Here is a 23,279-nt window from a genome sequence, read left to right as displayed (position 1 = left end):
AAAGGCGAATTTGAAGTAGAATTGAACAACTATTCTTTTTTAGTTTTTAATGTAGTTTTTGAGTTTTATTACATTTCATCTTGTTTAGTTTTTTTTTAAATTATAGATAAAGCTACAAACGGAAACCTTATAAAAAAAATAATAAATTTTACGTAACATTACGCTAAACAATGACGAAAAAATAAATTTAAAAAATCAAAATCTTAAAACCATGCACGTAATAGTAATTTTTTTCTTTAAAACATCTTCTACATAAGTTGTCTGGAGAAATATAGAACGGAATCACCACCCGAAATTTCTTTAAATAATAATCGTGGAAATATCGATACAAAATGAATGAAGCATTAAGATAATAAAAACCGTTACATATAGATCAAATTAAGAAACCCTATTTTCTGAAGACTGTCAAATATTTATATATATATCATACATCAAACCAAACGATTCACAGGTAGCTTTCCTTATGAAGATTTTGTAATAACTCTTAAACCATTTTAAGATTTTGTACTCTAACTGTAAAAACTATTCATTTCACAGAAATTCTAAAAATTACACAATTTTTTTATTATGTGAATTATATGTAAATTAAAGAATTAAATTTTTCTTAAGTATTTGATATTTCTTAATATGTATAACAATTACACGCACAAAACACGTTGGGCGCACAAAACACTTGCACACATATCTTAGGTGTCAAAATGTCAAGATCCGGTGAAAAGCTTGTAGAGATCCCACCACTGGGTTCCGATCTTGACGCCACGCTACAAATGAGGAACCCCAAAGGAATCCCCCACCGGGGCAACGGTCTTACTTGGCCCCCCTTATCAAAGTTCGATCGGAACACTAAGGGAGTCCCTGTCCAATCATCGACAGCGGAACACCTAAACGGCCCACCCCTCCTGGACAGGGCTGTCCCAATCCAGGTCTTCCCCAAAACACAGGAAAAGCCCCTCATTATTAACTAACTTCATTAGTTTATTTCATTTTTACGTAATATTAGAACTGTAAGGTCTTTAACAGATACGTTAACATCAGATAACAAGGCCGAAATCGGGCAGTTCACAGACTTTACAGAGATATTTATGCCATTTGCAAATTGTTTAAACCAAGTAGAACTGACTGTAAATTGCTGAATGGATTAGAATATTTTATGTATTATTTACACCGCAATTCCAAGTCGTTTTAACGTTTAAATCCATTATTTCGATGTTTGGTCCGTTTCATGTAATAGGATTAATAGATCCTTCATCTATTTCCATACCTTTGTGACGTAAGGCAAAGTTAGGTGATTGAAAAATTTTGAACCGATAGAAGAGCCGTTTAGCTAGTCAGTCGTAGCTGATATTTATTCTATAATCCATACTGCCACAGATTTTTCTAGATTACAGAGCTTTCCGTTTTTTTTCTTATTAGCAACATTTCCCTTAATAGTTCATCACTAATACTTCTTATTTATACTATTTATTTAAGAATATAAGAAGCATTACCTTGATAAGATTTAATTAGAATAATTAATTCTAATTAAGACTTTATTAGAATAAAACTTATAGCTAACAAAATTTATTCTACTCGTAATTGATATAAATGTCTATTACTTTCCCGTCTAGCGCTGTAGAAGGGAAGGTATTGTAATACGTCCAATTTGGGCATATGATCTCTACTAGGTCCCCCTCATTAGAGGCATGGTGACTAATTAAAGACCGAGTCCCGACTGTCTGGAGGGAACGTCAGTTCTCAACTAGGCGGTTTGATGCGATGGCACCCCCTGGAGCAATGTTCATGCTTGGTTTTGGGTCCGGATTCAGGGGGGGGGGATAAAAACTGATGAACTCAAATGAAGTTAGTTGACTAGTTAAAGGATCGTATGCTTAACAGACTTTGTGAAATGATGACTGCTCATCTAAATATTTATAGTAAATATTTACATCATTTTAAAACCTGTGTTTAGGCCTGGTATAGTTAAAAAATAATAAGTTTTTTTTATCACGAAAGGAATTACGGGGAAATATGTTACCATTTATTTACTAACAGCATACCACAATAACAGAATTTTTTACTTTAATTTCACAATATTGTAAAAAAAATTAATAAAATTTAAAAAAATGGTATCATCAGAAAGGAAGAAAAAATTTAATTTTTACGAGCAGTTCTAAATATTTACTGCTATTACAAATTGAATATATTCAATTACTTATTCCACATCGATTTAAACTTTAAAATTTCTAATAATTTACGGTTTATAAACTTATTATAAAATGTTGAATGTTATAAAAATATTTTAGACGTTCAAATTTTACAACCATAGAATAATAATGAAACAAGAAACTATCTATTCCGGTTTTACCAAAAATATGATCATTATTATTAATGAAAAATCTTCTAATAAAAAACCAAAGATTAGATTCCAGCTAAATCATATAAATTTTTTTCAACTAAAAATATTCTGCCGCTGAACTTTTGCCGTCCATAAATTACCTGTGATTTATATTAAAAAGCTTTATAATATATATTTCAAACAATAAAATTCTGGAAAAAAATTAAAAATTAAATTTCCAAAATACTAAGGTAAATGATTAATTACCTATACTTTTCTTTTTCTCATAAGAATAAACAAATAACAAAAGTGGATAATTTATGTATTTATTTTTTGTTTTACATCGTTTTATTTACAAGGCTTTTCTGTAAATATCTGAAAACCAAATTAGTTGATCAAATTAAAAATCTTCATTTAAAGAACATTGGTAACTTGACTTTCTAAAAATATTTTAAAAGAACAAAGGTATCAGTGTCTACAAAATGAGTTCATAACTGTTCACTTAAAATTAAAAATCTTAAAAATACTCGAGCGGTTTTAATAAAGGAAAAACTTAAGGAGTTATAGCCCTGATTTTAATCTTCTTTCTAACTTTTAATTTAATAATTTTTTTTAAATAATAAAAATTTGTTTTAAATATATTTATATATTCTTACTTAGATAAAAGTTATTGAATTTTGAATATTTTCTATCGATTTTACCTACGTTGTGGATTCATTAATTTTATACAGTTATAAAAAAAACTGTTCACGATTTAGTATGTGCTTTTCATTATAAGAAGAAGAAAACAAAAGAAGGATGCAAGTTTCCTGTAGTGATTTATTCCTTAAAATAATACACAAAATGTAATATATAAAAATTAAACAATTTATATTTTATTTAACATTTTGTTCATAGATTATTTTAAATAAATCTAAGTTTTTATGTTTATTTATTGTTTTTTTTCTATTGGGTTTTAAATTGAATAATCTATATATATAAATAAAAAGGTAAATGTTCGTTTGTTCAAAATCTCAAATCTCAGAAAGTTCTTCACCGACCGCTTTGAAATTTTGACGCAACGTTGCATTCAAATACGCGCGTGTTTTTATGCAACTACTATTATATACATAAGATGTCACGCCTGTGACAGGTAAAGCATGTTTTTTTTTAAAAACAGCGATCTCTGTTGGACGTAAAAGTAACACACGCTATAGTAAATATTTTACGATTCTCTTTCAATGTTTCCGATATGTATGTCCGCTATAGACTAAAAACCTACTGGACGGATTTAAGCGCGGAGAAAAAAGAGAGAAAGGGAAAAATCAAAAAAAGGTAAAAGGGAAGAAGGGGAAAATGGAAAAAAGGGGAAAATGAAAAACTGGAAAGGAGAAAAAATAAAAAGGGATAGAGGAAAGGAAAAGGAGAAATGGGTGAGGGAAAGGGAATATGGTAAAAATGAAAATGGGAAAAAGGAAAGGGGAAGGGAGATAGGGGAAAAGGGAAAGGTTAGATTTTGTAATGTTCCGTAATGTTCAATTTGTTAATGATTTATCAAACTTGCAATTAACGTTAAATCAAAATATGTACTCAAATTTCGTAGTTGCGAAGCATTGTCGGGTCTGCTAGTAATAATAGTAATATTAAAAAAAAGGCTTATTATTTATTTAAGTCTGATTCCTTTTAAATCATTAATTAGAAATTAGTGCAGTTTAAAAAATAATTAGGCCTGTATATTTCACGCAACGTGTTGTAATCTACATTAGTTACATTAAGTGTACTGTTTTTGTAGTCTTGCACAATGTACACATCATTCATGTACACATCTACAGGAACGTTTTCCAAAATTCTTTTGCAATTTAGATCTGAGTAAATTGAATATATTGAAATATATTTAACTTCTATATTAACTGGATAAGATTTCTATTAACATTATTTAGACAAATAAAAAAAAAAATTATTGATGATATCGCTCGATAATGATCAATGTCACTTTATATTTTATTACAATAATTATAAATAATTGATCAAGTAAATTGGAAATTGTAATAGAATAGACAAATTCAAAATGACTAAACTGAAATTTAATTACTTTACACTATTACAAAAGTAAAATTAATTAAACTACAGGGCAGTATAATGAAGTGAGAGCAACTTTACAACGGCTTCAAAACAAATTATATTTTACATTTTATAATTAATTTAAATGTTTTTTTTTTATACTTCAAAAAACATAATAATCATGCAGTAATATTAATGATAACTAAGTTAATTATTCTTCATAAAGTTAAGCAACAACAGATAAAATTAAATAAACAAAAATTTATTAAAAAACATTATTTTTACAAACTTCAGAAAAGGAAGTGAATGTTTTTTCAACCTGTCTTACATTTATTTTTTTATGTGTATGCTTTGACGAAGAGTAAGATAATTACTCCTCATCAACTGGACCTATTTCAATGCTTCTTTATATGTCTTGTAGAGAAATTTTTCTGTGGTTAAGTTTCCCCAATTAACTTAAATGAAAGATTTTTTAATAAAAAATACATTGTCTACATAGATGATTTGAAGATTTTTTTTCGTTAATATTACTTAATACTGGATAACGTAACGATAAATAAACTGATGTCATTCTGATAAACAAAATTATTTTCCTGCGTAAATTAGCAAGAAAACTTGAGATAAAAAAAGTAATATATAATCCTGCCTTCCAACAGCCGTAATACGTGCTCAGTAGCAGTCTGCTGACATTAATTCACTGAATTCCTTTTAATTTTTTTATAAAGGGATGGTAAAATTATTATGATGAATAAATTTACTCTAGCATTCCACAGAGTCTTAGTTCATGTTTGGCAACAGTCTCTAAATGTTATTGCTCTGTATTTTTTTTCTTACTTTTATCATCACCTAGTTTTCTTGTCATAACTTGTAAACAGCTTTCATACACGCTAACAGCATTTTTATAATAACAAACACTTGGTTTACCTTCATTGGAGACATAAACCAATATTTCTAAACACTATCTAAGCGGATACAAGTTAGTCATTCCATTCATTCACGTTTTGCTGTCTTTAAGTATACCGTTTGTTTCCAAGATTGTTTTCGTACTGCTTTAAACGACCGTTTTTTTCTAAATGCACCACAATTAATTAATCTTATGATGGGTTTCGATAAATTAATCTTTTATCGTTTTTCCTCTCGGCTATATGATTTATAAAAAAAATTGAAAAATACAAAAACAGATATCTCTTAGATATTCGCCAGTGGATGATGTGCAATGTCACTTAAAAAATAATAAAACACCTTCTTCTTCCAAACTGCTAATGATCATCTTTCAGGAAAAATGTATTTATCAAAACACAAAAAAAGACAAAAAATTGCTTAGTTTTATTAGATTTACTGTTTCGTTTTTCCGTGTATTGGTCTTGTGTACATCTTTTGTTACAAAGAGGTCGTCTATTTTACTTGTTTAAATACAATAGTTCATCTCTTATCTTATAAATCCACGTCACAATTTGTTTTTTCCGCATTTAAATAATAATCATTGTTGATCATTAATTCCTTATATAAAATTCTTGTGCTGTTTAAAATTCTAATAAACTCTATTTACTAACGATAATATCTCGATAATGGTAATGATAATATATTGAACACTTTCCTGAATAACTTCATATTACATCACATTACGTACAAAAAACTCCCTTAATTATCTAATAAAAACCTTTTTTCCAATCATGATAAAATAATAATCTTTTTTCCAAATTTTCTATGCAATAAAATGTAGATATTTATATATTTTGTAATTTAAGAAATTTTCTATATAATTTAAGTTTAACATTTGACTTAAACTCGATATTAAACATTTAAATATACATGTATACACGTGCACACATACGTCGCATCACTTATCAATAGTTGCATAATTTATTTTAACTACTGATATTTCAATAATTAAATGCCAAAACACTATTAACCGATTTATACGTACAGTATTTTGAGTTGGAGATTTATGTATTTATTATTATTACTTTTTTATTTATAATTCAAAAATATAATAGCGTTACAGACAGATAGTATTGTAAAAATAAACAGGCAACATGAGAAAAACGGAGCTTTTTATACTCCAATAATTAATTAGTCTTACAAATAAGAAAAAATATAAAATAATATTATTATTATTTACATTATAGTAGAAAACAGGTAAAAAATAATTAATCAGAGAATTTTGTAATAATAATTAACTATTAAATACTATTAATGTTATGTGAAGGTACAATGTAAATAGATGTAAGATATAGTCAAAATAAATGCTGACAAACTTAAAAGCTTATTCTCTAACTAGTATGTGTTAATGCACCGTAATGAAAATAAATACTAATTATACTAATAATTAAAGTATCTTACAACCCGACCGCTGTGTGCGGCTTGTAAACGATATTATAAAATATAGTAATAGTATGGAACTAATAATTGTGGCGCATAGTCGTATATCGTGCTCGACTAAGAGGTCCATTAGACAAGTGTGCCAGACATTACGAGGGCCACATGGCCCCCCCATACACTACCACTTAAGGCAAATTGCGGCCGCGTTCAACCCCATTATTTTTACTCGGCCACTCAATTCCATTCACCCTGCCCTATGTCCTCTTCGATTCAAAAAGGGGTCGGAAACCGAGATCGTACGACAATCACCATTAAATAAAAGAACCCGACCCAGAAACTGCTTTCAAGTCGACTTATTCAATTCCAGTTTACTTTCAGGACCAGTTTATGAAATAAACAACAAAATTATTCGATTTAATAAGCCAGAATAACGTAATTAAAATCAGAAGGAAGTATTTATTTCATAATAACCGCTTAAGACAAACAAAGATTAAAGTAATAGCAGGAAATTAAAAAAGGTGAAAAAATTATTCAGAGCACGATTAGTAAATAAATTTACTATTAGAAAAAAAATAATTTCTCATTTGTAAGATCAAGAATCACATTCAACTAACCGAACCGGTGCGGAAAATAAGTACATGAGAGAATAATTTTAGATGTAGTATTAAGAAGTGTTTATGATGAATTTCTGTGAATGTAAAACAAACACAAATTTCAAAATGTATTTTTAAATAAAATATTGATTCATTGAGACGTAGGAGTATTTTGTAATAAAAAAACCCCGTATTACCAATACTTTCATCATCTTTTATGCAAAAAGTATACCGTGTGAATTTTCGGATTCGAAGGATATTCTTGGTTATTTTCTTTTTTTTTTAATTTTCATATTTTCCCTTTTAATTTGAAAGATACTTTAGAAAGATAAACGAGTCAAAATAATGTTTAAAGAAAACCTAATCAGTTTATCTTTAATGATAAATTATATTAAAAAAATTAATATCAAAATCTCTTAAAGCAGGATACGAAACACGTTTCTTTATATTATGTTATTCTAGATACTACAGTAAAATTGAATAGCCTAAGGGAATATGAATAATATAATAATTAATGTTTCGTAGGATAAATAAAAATATTTTTTAAATTACAGAAAGCAATAATAGCTATTGAGAATCACTAATCAAGGAATTAATTGACTGAATTTTTGTTTATAAAATACTTACAACAAATTTATGTGATGCCGTCGTAAGAAATTAAAGTTACAAATAATCAAGATATAAATAAATATATGAATTCAGAATCGAGTATGAATATCCATAATTATTGCTTTACGAGATCATTTTAACTGTGCGTTCCGTTCCATTCAGCGTTTAACTGTGCATATTTTATAATATTAAGTTCTAAAATATTTTAAACTAATAACTTAATAGTTAAACAAACTATTTTTCCTTTTGCAAAAATATTAACCTTATAAGGAAATATAAATTCACAACAAAAATATAATAACGAAAGAACCAGCTAATTTTTTTATAAATGCTATTACTGGGGAAAAAACTTAACATTATTCGTCTTAATATTTCTTAATTATTTGAACTGACAAACGAAGAATTTAGGTATAAAATAATAAAAAAGTTATTTTAACATTAGTTTCATTTTTGTTAAAAAAAAACTAAAAAAAATAATTGATCGTTTCGATATTTATGTGTTCTAATCTTTTTTTTAATACAGTATTTGGCAACTGTAGTCTACTAAACACGTTTTTACCTAAGTATTACAGAACTAACATTAAGAATTACACAGAATTAAACATCAGTTTATATTGTGCTACACTTATAAATAAAGAAAAAAATATTTACATTCAAGGTTAAGGATTTTATTTTTCTAGGGACAATTAAAATAAGATTTCTAATTACTGATAATGGAATTTATTTTTTAATTAATTATAAAAACAATAGTAATATTAATTAATTAAAACTGGACTTTATAATATAATCCCATTTAAAATAAAAGATTTTTTTTGCTTGAAGATGTCGTCAAACAAGCTCGAAGCTTGTGCGTGAGATATGAAATTTAATTTTGTAGCGTATGTAAAATGCCAAGCCTGACCACTGAGATTCGAACCGGGATCTCCGCATGAAAAGTGGAGACACTACCACTCCACCACGGAGATCGACATTTTATCAGAATCCCCTGATTATTGTTTTCTGAACACAAACCAAGGGTTTTTCAAGAAATTTCAAGAAACATTTCTTACTTGAAATGATCAAGAAGTTTTAAGGTATAACTAATTTAAGTGCAATTGAACATTTTTTTAATATTATATTTAGTTTCGGTTTTTACTGATTTATTCTATGTTAATAGTTTAATGTTTGTAAAATGTTGTGGACTGATTTTCTTTAAGTTTTGAATTGTGCATCTATGGAGTAAATATAATGTAAATCGAAAAGCAATTAAATTAAAAAGATCTGTAAATTCTTAAATAAGTTAATATTTATACTACTAAAAATATATATTTTATTTACCGACTAAAAAGTTATTCGAAAGCGTTATAATCAATTGATTGAAAATAGGAAGTAGACTGAAAAATCCGTTTCGGCACGCCGGAAGGCGGAGGTAGATTTCACCAATGCTAAGCAGGGTATAAAATAGATTTCCAACTTAAACTTAAGAAAAAATTCTAATTTACTGAATACGACAATGGCTACATGTGAAAAAAGTTTCAAATGTTTAACATACGACAAGCCCCATCATACAATTTCAGCAGCATTTTAATCATCCCTTGCCGTAAGAGTTGGTCATACCAAAAATTATTTCAGACAAAAGTTTTAGGTAATGTTTAGAGGACTAACGACCATTTTAAACCGATTCGATACGTTGCCTGTTAAGGGATGTATGATTATTTTTATCTTTGAAACCCCATTTTTTCCACTCCAGAGCCAATGGTTGGTGATATCAAAAAACTTTACTTAGATAAGTTTTAGGCCCTTATCCAAAGAACAGTAGGAACTTTAAACGAATTCGATATTTTACTTAATAAGAAAGTTATAGTGATTTTTGCTTTGTCAAAAATGCCTCCCCCCACTTCCACCCAATGGTCCGATTTTGCCCATTAACGAACTCGATTGAGATTTTGGGTCGTTATATTTTATGTATCAATTTGAAAGTGATTGGCGGATAACGACGGCAGTTATCGTGCCCACAAGAAAGTGAAATTCTAAATAAATGTATATGTAAACTTTTGAGCTGGCGTTGGTTTTAGGGTCTGGGAAATGTGAAACGGGGAAGATATGTTGATATTTTCCGGAAATCGAATCATGATACCCATTACAATAAGTAGCTTTTTTTAGAAAATTTCTCTAAAAAAGACCTAGTATTAATTCGGTAAATATTAAATTAAAAAATACGGAACATTTTAAGACAAATTTTCTCAAAACTTTTTAATAAAAATTGAGAAAAGCTGTGGTTAATTTCAAAAGGAAACAGTTCTCGCTAAAACTCTGATCCTTAGCAAGTAATAAATAGTATAAAGAAAAAGAAACACTTAATGTACATCACTTGTCCAGAAGAGTAAACTAAGAGAGTGAAAGTGAGAGAGAGGTAGTGTATTCTTTACCCTTCTTCTATCTCGCATGATTAGTTTCGTGATAAATAATGATGCTCCCTTCACATTCCACAGGGTTAAAAAGTACAAAACCATACAGCATCTACGCTCCTCTTACCGAGCTGAACACCGTAATGGTCCTTAATTAACACTAACCCCTCCCAAATACCTTTCAGACCCACAACAAACTGTACATTATTATAAATAACGTGTACTATGTACCGATAAAAAGTAACACAAAAGCCAGTATTTTTTAATTCATCCATGCGTACACGTAAACTTGAATTCACGACGGGTGGGTGCTTTTACGAATTAAACTAACTTGTTCTAGAGTAACAGCTATTCTATAGTAATTATAAACAAGTACATTATTTTAAACTAATCGATGGACTGATAAATAAATACATTTATTTATTTTTTTTTAAATCAGTAATTACATAGAAAACTAATATAATTTCACTCACAAATATTTTAATATACTTGTAAAATTACATAATAATTATATAAATTTAGGGTTTCGTCCTACGTAACCCAGTTAGGTATAAGAAGAAAGGTATATTACAAAACACGATAAGAGAGACTGCAACTTCAATCGAAATAAACATTCAAAAAAACTTTACATCAGTTAAAAGTTTCTGAAACTGTAAATATACATAGAAATCTACTAGGCAAGTAAATACACATATTTTGAATTTAAGCAAACCAAATCCAAATAAATTTGTCAGTAAATATTCAAAAAGAAGCCAAAATTCCAGTTTATGATAAACATAATTACAGATAGCATAAATTTTTTACTCGCACTACAATTTAACTCTGGACAGCTAAATACAGTATATAAACCTCGTCGTAAATGTAGAATTTGACTTCCTCTGACAGAGTTTACAATAAGGAGTAAAAAAAAAAAAAAAACAGCTTACTGGGTGCATGTATTTGATTTCTTAACGACTTTTTGAAGACAATTACGGTATTACTTTCGGTCATGTGGTGGGTGTGGGGGTGAAAATGAATTTTCTTTACGTTTTACGAATGAGGAGTACGAAAATACCATTCACTTAAATTGGGGTTTCCTTATACATTGATAGGAATATGTATAAAAATGTATAGCCGAAAGTCTCCAAAGATAAATTTCAATGAAATTTATATATTCTGTAATATTAGGGTTGCTAGGCGTCCCGATTAATCGGGATTGTCACCGGTTTTAAGCTACGTGTCCCAGTGTCCCGAATGAACCTATGGGGATACCCAAAAGTCCCAGTTTCACAATTTTACTATTAAGCATTTACGTCCATCGTACATACATTTGTGCATGATTTCGATGTGCGGATGTGAACAAATTCAAATAGGCTTGAGTGTATACGTGAGATTGACAGTAGCCGGAGACGGTAGCGCAGCACTGGCAACACCTGGTTTTGGCCTCCGCTTTCAGTTTTCACACACTTGTCGTGGTTGTCGGATGTTTATTTTTTGTGCACGTGGTATCTTTTGATTCAGAAGAAAACTATAACAGTAATTGAAAGCCAAAGTCATCTGGGAGCTTTCTTCGACGCAACGTATACGACTGACTGCTACAATTTACTACCCGTGACAATGTTTTATTTAATAATACGTTAGTGAATTTTGCTAATACTGTATTGGCATTTTTAATATTGTAATGGCTGTTAATTTTTAAAATAGATAAAATATTTATTATTTTTTAGTTTTGTCGTAAAAATGCAAGAGAAAGTGGAAATTTATTGAAAACTATAATAAGACATATCCGTTCATTAAAACAGGCAGAAGTGAATACGAGGCCTTTGCAAAAACTGTAATACGTATTTAAGTATTAGCCACGGAAGAATTGCCGATATAAAAGATAAAGATCTCGGGGAGAGGATATAATGAAGTGGTCTAATATTGTTGATTGTTTCGAAGGGGATCCCGATTTGAAGAAATCTGGCAACCCCATGTAATATTTGAAGTATGAATGTAAAAATCTGATGAAGACTGGTTGGATCATTCTTGAGTTATCTTAATTTAAGGTAGAAAAAATTTGAGCCGGGCAAGTCAGAAGAGTAGTTCGTTATAATGCTTCAAATAAAAACGTTGACATTTCTTTATCTGCAGTATCTACCGTCAGTAATATTAAACCAAATCAAATTATCGAAAAGTAGGTTTCTTGCATAGAACTGCTAAAAATGTTCTTTAATTATTAAAATTAATTATCACAATATATGTTAGAATCCATTTGTCGCAATCTGTTAAATTAATAAAGTAGATTTTACAGCTCGAATCCTACAACGAAACATATCTAACTTAACTAACATTAATAGAAGGCAACTATGTATTTATTCGAGTACCCCCCGCACATTTTTTCTTGGAATTGGAGAGAAAAAATAAGGGTGCGGGGCTTACTTGAAACATAGCCTTTAGCCAGGATAATTTATGTAAAGTAAACGTTTTCTTAGAAGTACGTAAATTCAATCACATAAACATTACATTAGACTTTCGTTTATCAATACCGGATGCAGCTTATACAGAATACATCCTTAATTATTAACATCCTGTTCATATTATCGATAGGAATGACGTTACGGTATTTTTATAAAACTGATTCATTCTGTATCGGCTGCATCTGGTTCTAATGAAACTACAGTTACCCATCGTCGTCTTGTCTATTCGCCATAGTCATTGTACAGTTTGTATATGTAGACGGTTATGTGCATTTTATCTGTTTAGTTTATCTTGTAAAGTTTAATACGGTGTTTATTTTAATTACGGCATTAAAATGAGTACAGCGTCTACGATCTTTTACGGTAAATGAAAAACTGCGCGTTATAGAAGAGGCTGAAAAAATTGGAAATCGGGCGGCAGGAAGAAAATTTGACGTAGTTGAAAGCTGCATTCGAGACTGGCGTAAGAAGAAACAACTTCTGGTGAAAGGCACTGGTAGTAAAAGGGCTTTTCGTGGCTTAAAACCAAAATACACAGACATAGAAAAAAAGTTGTATGACTTTGTTATTGAAAAAAGGAATGCTGTCACAACAGAAATGTGTCGACATATGCTCGTGAAATCGCTAAATCATTGAATAAATTTTATTTTAAAGCAAGCTGTGGATGGATTTCACGATTTTTTGCACGAAATGATTTATCAATAAGAAGAAAGACGACCATTTCTCAACGACTTCCAGACGCTTATGAACAAAAAATATTACATTTTCACAAACACTTAATAAATCTTAGAAAAGATAAAGGCTATTTGTCTTGTCAAATAGGAAACCCTGATCAAACCCCGTATATTTTGAAATGCGATTTGACAAAACCGTAAACAAAAAAGGTGAAAAAGTGATACGATTCGCACTGGTGGTAATGAAAAACAAAGGTATAGTGTTATGCTTTGCATTACCTCTGATGGATCAATATTACTTCCGTACATTGTTTTTAAAAGAAAAACTCTTCCTACTGTACAGGTAAATGGAGTTATTATCAGAGCACAGGGATCAGGTTGGAGGACGAAACCTTAATTTTAGATTGGCTCAGGTGTGTATGGCAAAATAGATCAGGAGATCTACTTAATAAAAAAATACCGGTATGCTAGTAATGGATAATTATCGGGGGCATACGACTGATAAAGTGAGACAATTTAAAAAAGGGTATGACAGACCAAGTAATAATTCCAGGCGGAATTATTACTAAAGATTGACATCTTTATTGCAACCACTTGATGTCTAACCACTAACCACTAGATGTCTAATGTGATTAATAAACCGTTCAAATCTGTATTAAAACAACTGTACAGTAAACGGATGGCTGATGAAAATTTCTTTCTCACGCCTACAGGAAGAATCAAACGCCCAGATTTTAACCAGATTTGAGTTTGGATAAAAGATGCTTGGGAAGGTATTTCCACGGAATTAGCAAGGAAATGTTTGAAAAATGCGGAATATCTAATGAACTTGATGGTAGTGAAGATGGTAGTAATGAGCTTTGGCAGAGCGATGTGGAGACTACCGGTAACTCTTCTAGACATTGACAGAGATTAATTAAAAATAAAATCCCACATTAAAAAGTGTATTGAAATGCTCCTTTTCAACATGATACTTTCTTTTCGTTTTACTGGCCTACGGATTCTGAACTAAACTAGTACTTACGGTAATTAATTATTAATGTAATATTAATATTGTAATTTAAATGAACGAATTAAATGCTTTAATTTCTGAATATTTTCGTATTTACGTATTTTTTTTATCATATCTGTTGCACTTTTAAATACCGGTATATACCGGTAGTTTATACCGGTATAAACTATTTTTTTTTAGATTTTCGGTCCGGAAAATTGCGGTGTGGGGCTTATTCGGGGGCGGGGGTACTCGAATAAATACGGTAATTATAGAATTTTCGTAAGTAAATTAAAAACTGGAAATGTCGTGGCCTCCCCTCCTTAATCTTTATACTTATTTATTATTGTTTACTTCAGCTGTAACAAAGTATTATGCCAAAGAACTGGATTTTGATAGTTGCTCTTTGGATTATCTACCAGAACGTCTAAATTAGAGAGACTACAAGAGATGATCGTAAAAAATGTTAAATCAAACATGAAAAAAACTGGAAAACAAACATCTACAATTTCCAAACAAAGTGATTAAAAACTCCATTATATTAGAATACAAAATGAATTCTTAGAGATGAAAGGTTTTTATATTTTTGAAGAACGTTTCACTTTCATCATAGATTATACAAATATTTCCAGGGATGTGAAGTCATCACTGTTATCAGGTTTGACATGCAGATTAGGTTCAGGGGGACTGGACAAAAAGCCTTTGCGGCAGACTTGCGTCGGGTGAAATCATTATCCAACTAATCTAAATCTATACTACAGTAGGAAGGGTTGATGAAAATATGGCTACATTGTGATACAGAAGGGTGAAATTCTAAAAATTATTTTATAATTTATTACATTCTAACTGAATCCTTCATATAATCATACATTAGAAATTAAACCAGCACTAATATTTAAATTACTGCACCGATACAACTAGAATTTAAAAATGGTTTACTTATAGTTAGATGTATGAAAAAATATCTATATTATTAAGTATACAAGATTAACGGATAATGTAACAAATTACTAAGAAATAATATTGATATAAGTTAGTGTTGGCACGTATACAACTAAATTAAGTTTTTTATTAAGTAGAAAAGTAGTTATTTTAATACTGATTCACAGTTTAATTTTCGTTTAATAAAAAAACTTTAATCGCTTTAATAAAATATTGTTATTATTATAACGTAATAATTAAATTGTGAAATGTGCGTACATGTGTAACATCGACACAATTTTTAAATCAATGGTAATTAATCTTTCAATAACGTTTTGTTTATGCAAATTTTAAACAAGAAAAAATAATAGAATTTAATTTTAACTTTCGTTCACAACTAAATCTGGTTTTAAGATCAAATTTATTATTAAAAGAACATTTGCGTAGGACTATAATTACTAATAAAAGAGCTGAAATATAAAATTAAAAACTCGATAACAATTTTATCCTTGGCTGAATTCAAAGTTAAAAAATTAATAAGGAAGTCTGCTAATATCGTTACATATGGTTATTGCATATCAAATGTTATTCCTTTGTTTTTGTCAACCATAATTAACGTTAACTGAACTTGTAGGTTCTGGTCAATTAAAAGAATAAATCGGACCGTATCTCAGTATTTTTCAACATTTTATATTTTTTATTCTGCTTTGTAAATATACATAGGTTTACAACAAATGTTTTCATTCAACACCAATGTTGAATTAATTAGTCTCAATTCATTACCTAAACCTTTTTTTAAATTAATTTAAATAAATTTACAACTGAACGTATCTGAAACTACAATTTGTGATGATAATGAATGATAAAAATTGCGCGAAGACGTATGTGTGGAGAACACTATCCAGAGACGATAGGACACCGGCGTGTATATATTTGTTTAATTACATTTCCTGATAAGTGTGAATACACTTAATTTCATCGCAAAAAATACCTGCTCCATCATACGTCGTCTTGCAGGATTGTTGTGGAGGATTGAGAGGGAAAACGACGACTAATGGTTTGGAGTGATTTTATTAACAAGCCTCTAAATCGTCAGTAAACGATATTGACGATGGGTACGCGTAGGTCATCGTTAATAATTTCGACTGACATTAACGTTGGTTAATGTCAATCTTGTTGTTATGATCGACCTGAGACCTATACAAGACTACATTCATTTACACTCATACATATCTTCCTCTGAAGTAATACCTAACGTGGTTCCGGAAACTAAAACAGAAAAAGAAAGATTACCTAAATGAGGCTTTTTTATTTATAAGTCCTTTCACAATTTAGTTAAACATGGATGTATAAAAAAAACTGTGAAAAATAGATTCTAAACATATTCTCTGATGAAAATAAGTCAAACAACTATTTAGATGTACCGTGATTTACATATTTTTGTTGTTCAGAAATAATTAATAGAATTAAAAACAATTGAGTTAATAAGTAATTTTCATTACAATAAGTAATCTGTTCAAAGGAATCATTCTCTTTCGTTACTTCTAAATCAGCAACGAACGAATGACTATTTAAACACAGGGGGTTTTTTCATGAAAATTGGGGTACATAATATCTAAACCACAAGATTTTTTTTAAAACAAAATCGAGATCCTGCTTTACTGAGAAAATCGTTCTTCTAAACAATTATAAACATTGAAAATTACATTGCTGAATAAATCGATAAATTCCATCGTTGAAATGAAATGATTTTCAACTTAATTTGTAAGGGAAATTAGTTCTTTGTCCATAAACAAACAATTATGCCAAAATATAAATTTCCATCTAATACTTAGAAAAAAATATTGTTATATTTAATAGGAATACCACTCACACCTGCGCATAATATTCCAACGCGTAAACAACTAGACTACGTAATTATTTTCTTAAAGTGTTTCAATATCGCAAATTCTTAGAAACTGTAACAAATGCTAGCGTTTAATAAACTCTAAACAATCGATAATAATTTTCTAGGAATTACAGTTACTATAGCTAATTCTAAGACATACATTATTAAATATCATAAAATAATGTTACACTCCACGTTCTGTATATAAATTACCACAAATAAATTAATAACAAGTCACGAATAAATCGTTTCACGGTTGCTAAGTATGAACGTTTAATTACACAGTAAAATGGTTTACATTTTATCTTAAATTTCATATTGAACTAGTAAATTACAGTAGATTATCTATTAAATATCGTAATTAATAAAATATATATTTTTAATATGAAAGCAATGAATCTGTAAAATAATTTTGTTTAAAAATAATATTAATATACAACAATGACTAATTTACGATATTCTTGTGAAAAATACTGCTATAGTTTATTCTCTTTACTTATGCTGAATTTAGTTTCACAGCATGTTTCTTCTCATTTATACAAACTAAATAACTGATCCGGGCAATGCTATGCACAATCATTGCAAACAAATTTGCTGTTTGCAGATAATCCATTGATATTCCACTTCGTTACTTAAAATAATATCCCTAAGAAGAATTCTTTAATAATAATAATAATAATTTCTGTAAAATATAGATTAATAAATCAATCCGAAAACAGTATTATTAATAGATCAGCCCTCTTAGGACTTATTATTAATAAGTCCAACTCTATCCCCAAATACATGTCACCACATTTTTATTAACGTAATTTAAGTTTAATTTTCTCTAAATATATGTTATTAATTTAATATGATGGACAAAATCTGAATTTTATTTTTGTAATTACAGTATTTCATAAATTAATAATAATAAAATTTCATAATAACAATGAAATAAACCATAATAATATTAGTGACCTCATAAAAATGAAATGTGGGCAGGCTGTTAATAACGAGTTATAATTGTAGGACGAAATAATTATAAATTTGTTATTTAACAAGCAGTATAATTAAATATGCAACATATTGCAATGAAGTCACACACATACACAAAACACAAGAAGTAATGATTTAATAATAGAATGAAATAGAAATAATAACAAAAAAAGAAGGGAAAAGACGGTAAGTAAAAAAAGGAAAATAAACATTGTGATATAATATAGTTGACCAATTGGCCTAATGCTGCTGTAATTTATCACTAATGTAGGCGAACAAGATGAAGAAAAATACGCGATGAAACATTACTACATTATGATACAATCAAAGCCATGAAACTCACGAATACACACTAACGCGCGTGCTCACACACATACCAGAAAAAGAGAGCTTGTCTTTCGTAAATATCGGTCCATATTAAGTAAAAAAGAATGTCACAGGTACAAATATTCTATTTTTATATTATTATTTTTTTTTTTTAATCGTCAACAAAGGGTTAAATATTTAAAATGTTGACTTCCTAACTGTTTTACAATTAACAAATATTTATTGCATGATTTGGAAAATAATGAGGCCCTATTTGCTGTTTTATAGCTATGTAAAGAGTAAGTGTAAAAAAAAAGTTTCCTCTGTCCGTTTTGTTTAAACAAAAAACATTTTTAACTTTAACCTAAAAATTAATTTAGGTTCTATTAATTTCTTAATAGAATGAAAACAGGGAAAATTTTCACTGTTTTTCAAACAGAATTCTATTAAATCATTAATTAAATAAAAATAATAATAATCGCCACCCCTCGACCTCCACGACGGGATTTTAGTATTTTTGTCTTACATATGGATGATCAGTTTCAAATCTCGACCATATTTTTACAGCAAAATTAATCTCTAAAAAAAAAGTTAAAAGTAAAAATAAATTGTGACAGTTACAATCGAGTATGTCATTTTTGTGTCCAAAGAGAGCAGTTTATAAAATTTAACAAGTCCAAAAAAAATTTCCCTGAGATAATAAAAATCATTCTAATCGTACAACGACTAGAATGATTAATAATAAATATAATTGTAAATTATTAATTCAATTGATTTTATATGTACAGACTAACACTTAATATTAATCAATTAAGCGAATATCGTTTTTAATAATTATTCCTATTAATATCCTAACTTATAGCGAGTTCGTAGGATAGTAGCGAAGAAATAATGAAATCATTAATTATAAATCAACAGCTAAAGCAATTATAATGTTTATTTCTGTGACAGTGTATCACATTTTAAAATCAGTGCTTATAATGACGTCACACAGTTTACATAGTTTAAATCTTACAATAGATACTGGCAGAACAAGTCACGATATTTAAACGTATGTATAAACGGACAGGTCAAGTCTGTATAATAAACTGTAGGCCTAATTATATGACACATTAAAAGAATGTTTGTTATTCTGAGACTAAAGATTTATGAATAAAAATAAATCGTATAATCTAATGTTATATAAATATTAAAGGCTGCATAAAATTTATTTTATTTTTGTAACGCTGTCATCAATGATTATTTTCAAAAAACAAAATCAAAACTGTTAAAAAGGAAAGAAAACAAAAAGATAATGTTTTAACAAAAATCAAATAATAAAACTGGATAATATGATGTTTAAAGAGAACATGTTTCTAAAAAAAAATTATGAATACGTAATGCGTGTTGCATAATTCTAATTTAGGAGAATATTCAATACAATAATTTATTTAACTACAGGAAAACTATCAAAGCACAGATGTAGTTCTGTTATAGCATAATAATGAATAAGAATTTAGTCAAAATCCAGATGAAGGATAAAAAGCTCGTTCATAATTTTATGAAAATTACATAAGTCCGAAGATCATTTGTTTTGTTAATTTTCAACATCTTTTTGAATTAAAAAAGTTTTTAATTTTTCAATCTCGGATTCGTTATCGGATTTCTGCTCCGCTCTCAAAAATAATTTTATAAAAATAAACCGAAGTGAATTACTTATTTTCAACAAACCTTGAATCTAACATTTTATTAACATAGATATAAGTACTCAGATAAAATATTTTTACTTAAATAAGCCGCACCTATATTATTTATACCAGATAATGTAATTTTAATGCTATAAATCCATTCAGTAACTGGTTATTAAAATTAAATTATAACCGTAATTAAATTTAAATTTATCAAGGTATGGATAGTCATGATCAGTAATCCATTCTAATCCTAATACACGTTTAAACAACTTGAATTATAAAAATAAAAAAATCTAAAAATATTTCGACAGAAATGTACAGCGTTAGAGATATAACGCTCGACATACGTACAACACGAGCGAAATATAACAACGAATGGAAGAACGTAGTTAGCTCGTTAACACGTCTCAATCAATCATGTTACGGCAAAAGTAAAGTGAGAAAAAGGAGGACGTTTTATGAAGTACTATTATAATCAATCTATGTAATATGAGGCTATTTGTCAACAACTGTTATAAATAAATATAACGACTAAAACATTAACAACAAAACTTTTAAAACTGACAACGACTAGAGTGTAAATAACACCTGGCTTTTAATCAGTACGTCTACATCACACAAAATTAAACATCAAAGGAATTTTTGATATTTAACCATTATTTATTAATTTTTTTTCTCCATAAAAATGTTTGCAGACAGTAAAAGGAAGTTTGGTCTAAATCACTACACAACAACAAACACACGTTAAACTTTATTAGAGTAAAAAAATTAACCCACCGGGTTGGTCTCGCGGTAAACTCGTCATCGCAAATCAGCTGATTTCGAAGTCGAGAGTTCTAAGATTCAAATCCTAGTAAAGGCATTCAGTTACTTTTATACGGATTTGAATACTACATCGTAGATACCGATGTTCTTTGGTAGTTCGGTTTCAATTAACTACACACCTCAAGAATGGTCGACCTGACTCTGTAAAAGACTACACTTCATTTACATTTATACACATCATCTTCATTCATCCTCTGCAGTAATACTTTGGCTCCGGAGGTTAAACAGGAAAAGAGAGAAAGGGTGTAAAAACTAACCAAAAACTTTAGTTCACAACGAAATATTTTTTGCTTTTTTCTTTTATAAAATGATTTTAGGGTGCAATTACTTTCATCCAATTTATCCGTTAGATAATGCTTATTAATATCATAGCAGTAAGGTGTAAAAAAAATTATTCTGAAATGGTTTAAAATATCTGATGTAAATCCGATTACGTTATTTTAAATGGATTTGAATGCCAAAATTAGAGATATCATTATTTGTTGCAGTGGTCAGCAGTAGCGGCTCGTAGCTAAAATTAGTGGGGGGTGCTGCTCCAGAAAATGTTTTTCTGGGCCTTCGCAAGGAAATGGTTAAGTTTTCTGTAAAATAAAAGAACCGAAAAAAATGAATCAAATAGAATAGCTGAATGCAGGATAATAATCTAATTCTACACTTTATCATATTCAAGAATATGGTACACGGTTTTTAAGCACAATTTGCTTAATATGTTAATATTATTAATTATATTAATAATTGAATATTTTTCTTATTACTAATATTAAAATTAATATTGGTAATTGTATTAAGTGTATGGGTTTAAAAGAATAATAAACTGTAAATACAGATAATATTTTTTAGTATTTTTAGATAAACCCATCGGGTTGGTCTAGCGGGTAACGCGTCTTCCCAAATCAGCTGATTTGGAAAGTCGAGAGTTACAGCGTTCAAGTCCTAGTAAAGCCAGTTATTTTTACACGGATTTGAACACTAGATCGTGGATACCGGTGTTCTTTGGTGGTTGGGTTTCAATTAACCACACATCTCAGGAATGGTCGAACTGAGAATGTACAAGACTACACTTCATTTACACTCATACATTTCATCCTCTGAAGAATTATCGAAACGGTAGTTACCGGAGGCTAAACAGGAAAAAAGAGAGTATTATTAGATAACAACTTAATAAAATATCCGCTTAAAAATAATGATGCTTAATTTAAATTTCTGTGTACATAAAAACAAGTACATAATTAGATTTTACTAATTACCTTCTATTTCGCCCTTCCAGCGTGTTTTTAGACAGATTTGGCAATCAAAAAGCTCTTTCTTTCTGCCATATTCTGATCACTACTGAAGAAAAAACTAAACCACTTTCATATTCCTTCCACCGAGTAAACTATAAAAAAAGGAACGAACAAGGAAAGTTCCATACACACGCGGAGTAAATAAAAAACCTACCAGCACGTCAGGGTCGGCACTGCGGGAGCGACAGTGCTCTCTCCCACGAAGGTTCGCGTGCAGCTTCCTATGTGCGCATGCGCACAACAGGCAAACACTACGTCGCTGGAACTGTGAATCACACAGTTCCATACAAAGAGTTTTGTATCTTTTTCATAAACTGGGGAATGGCTACTATTGGAATTATGCTTAAGGAATATATATTGTACAAATTTAAAGAAAAAAGGACTCATCATATTAAATGTTATCGATAATATCAAGTGTAAATAGGGGGTGCTGCAGTTCCACAGTACCTATACGCGAGCCGCCACTGGTGGTTACCGTGACAAAAAAAAACAGCTGAAAATAGATTTAGACTCTTTTAAATAGTCATATTATCTTGAATAGAAAATATAAACTTTATACCCAAAAAAATATGTGTTTTATTCACATATGATCAAATTATAAATCTTTAGCAGCTTATAGAAAACATAAACGAAAACAAACAATTTATGAATTTAGCAAAGAGAATCATTTTATAGTTTATTTTATTGTTATTATTATTATTATTATTATTATTATTATTATAACAATAATTTAGCATATTTAATTAAAAATATTAAAGTAAAATTAATATTTCACAGAGATGTTATAAGACTAAGGAAAATTAAGACAGAGAACTAAATTACAATAAAAAGATTTATGTACAAGACTAGAAGAAAACCATATTAAGAAGAAATGATTACTTAATAGAGAATTGGGCCTTAGACTGACATGACAGATAAACTTCCCGCGACTACTCGAATATATAAACCCCACATTGAATAACCTAAATTAAGTAATTAGATAACATAAGGTTACCGAAAGGATAAGGTGTCATAGATGTATAGATCAAATTAAAACGTTCCCT

General features: G+C 29.1%; 1 protein-coding gene across 1 annotated transcript in view; it reads right to left on the bottom strand.

Moving 5' to 3' along the window:
• The window catches only part of LOC142322004 (uncharacterized), a 783,616-nt gene that overhangs the window by 333,476 nt on the left and 426,861 nt on the right, over positions 1-23,279 (bottom strand). The gene's annotated exons all lie outside the window — the stretch shown is intronic.

This window comes from Lycorma delicatula, chromosome 3 (assembly GCF_047948215.1).
Source record: "Lycorma delicatula isolate Av1 chromosome 3, ASM4794821v1, whole genome shotgun sequence".
NCBI lineage: Eukaryota > Metazoa > Arthropoda > Insecta > Hemiptera > Fulgoridae > Lycorma > Lycorma delicatula.
This window is presented reverse-complemented; position numbering and strand designations above follow the sequence as displayed.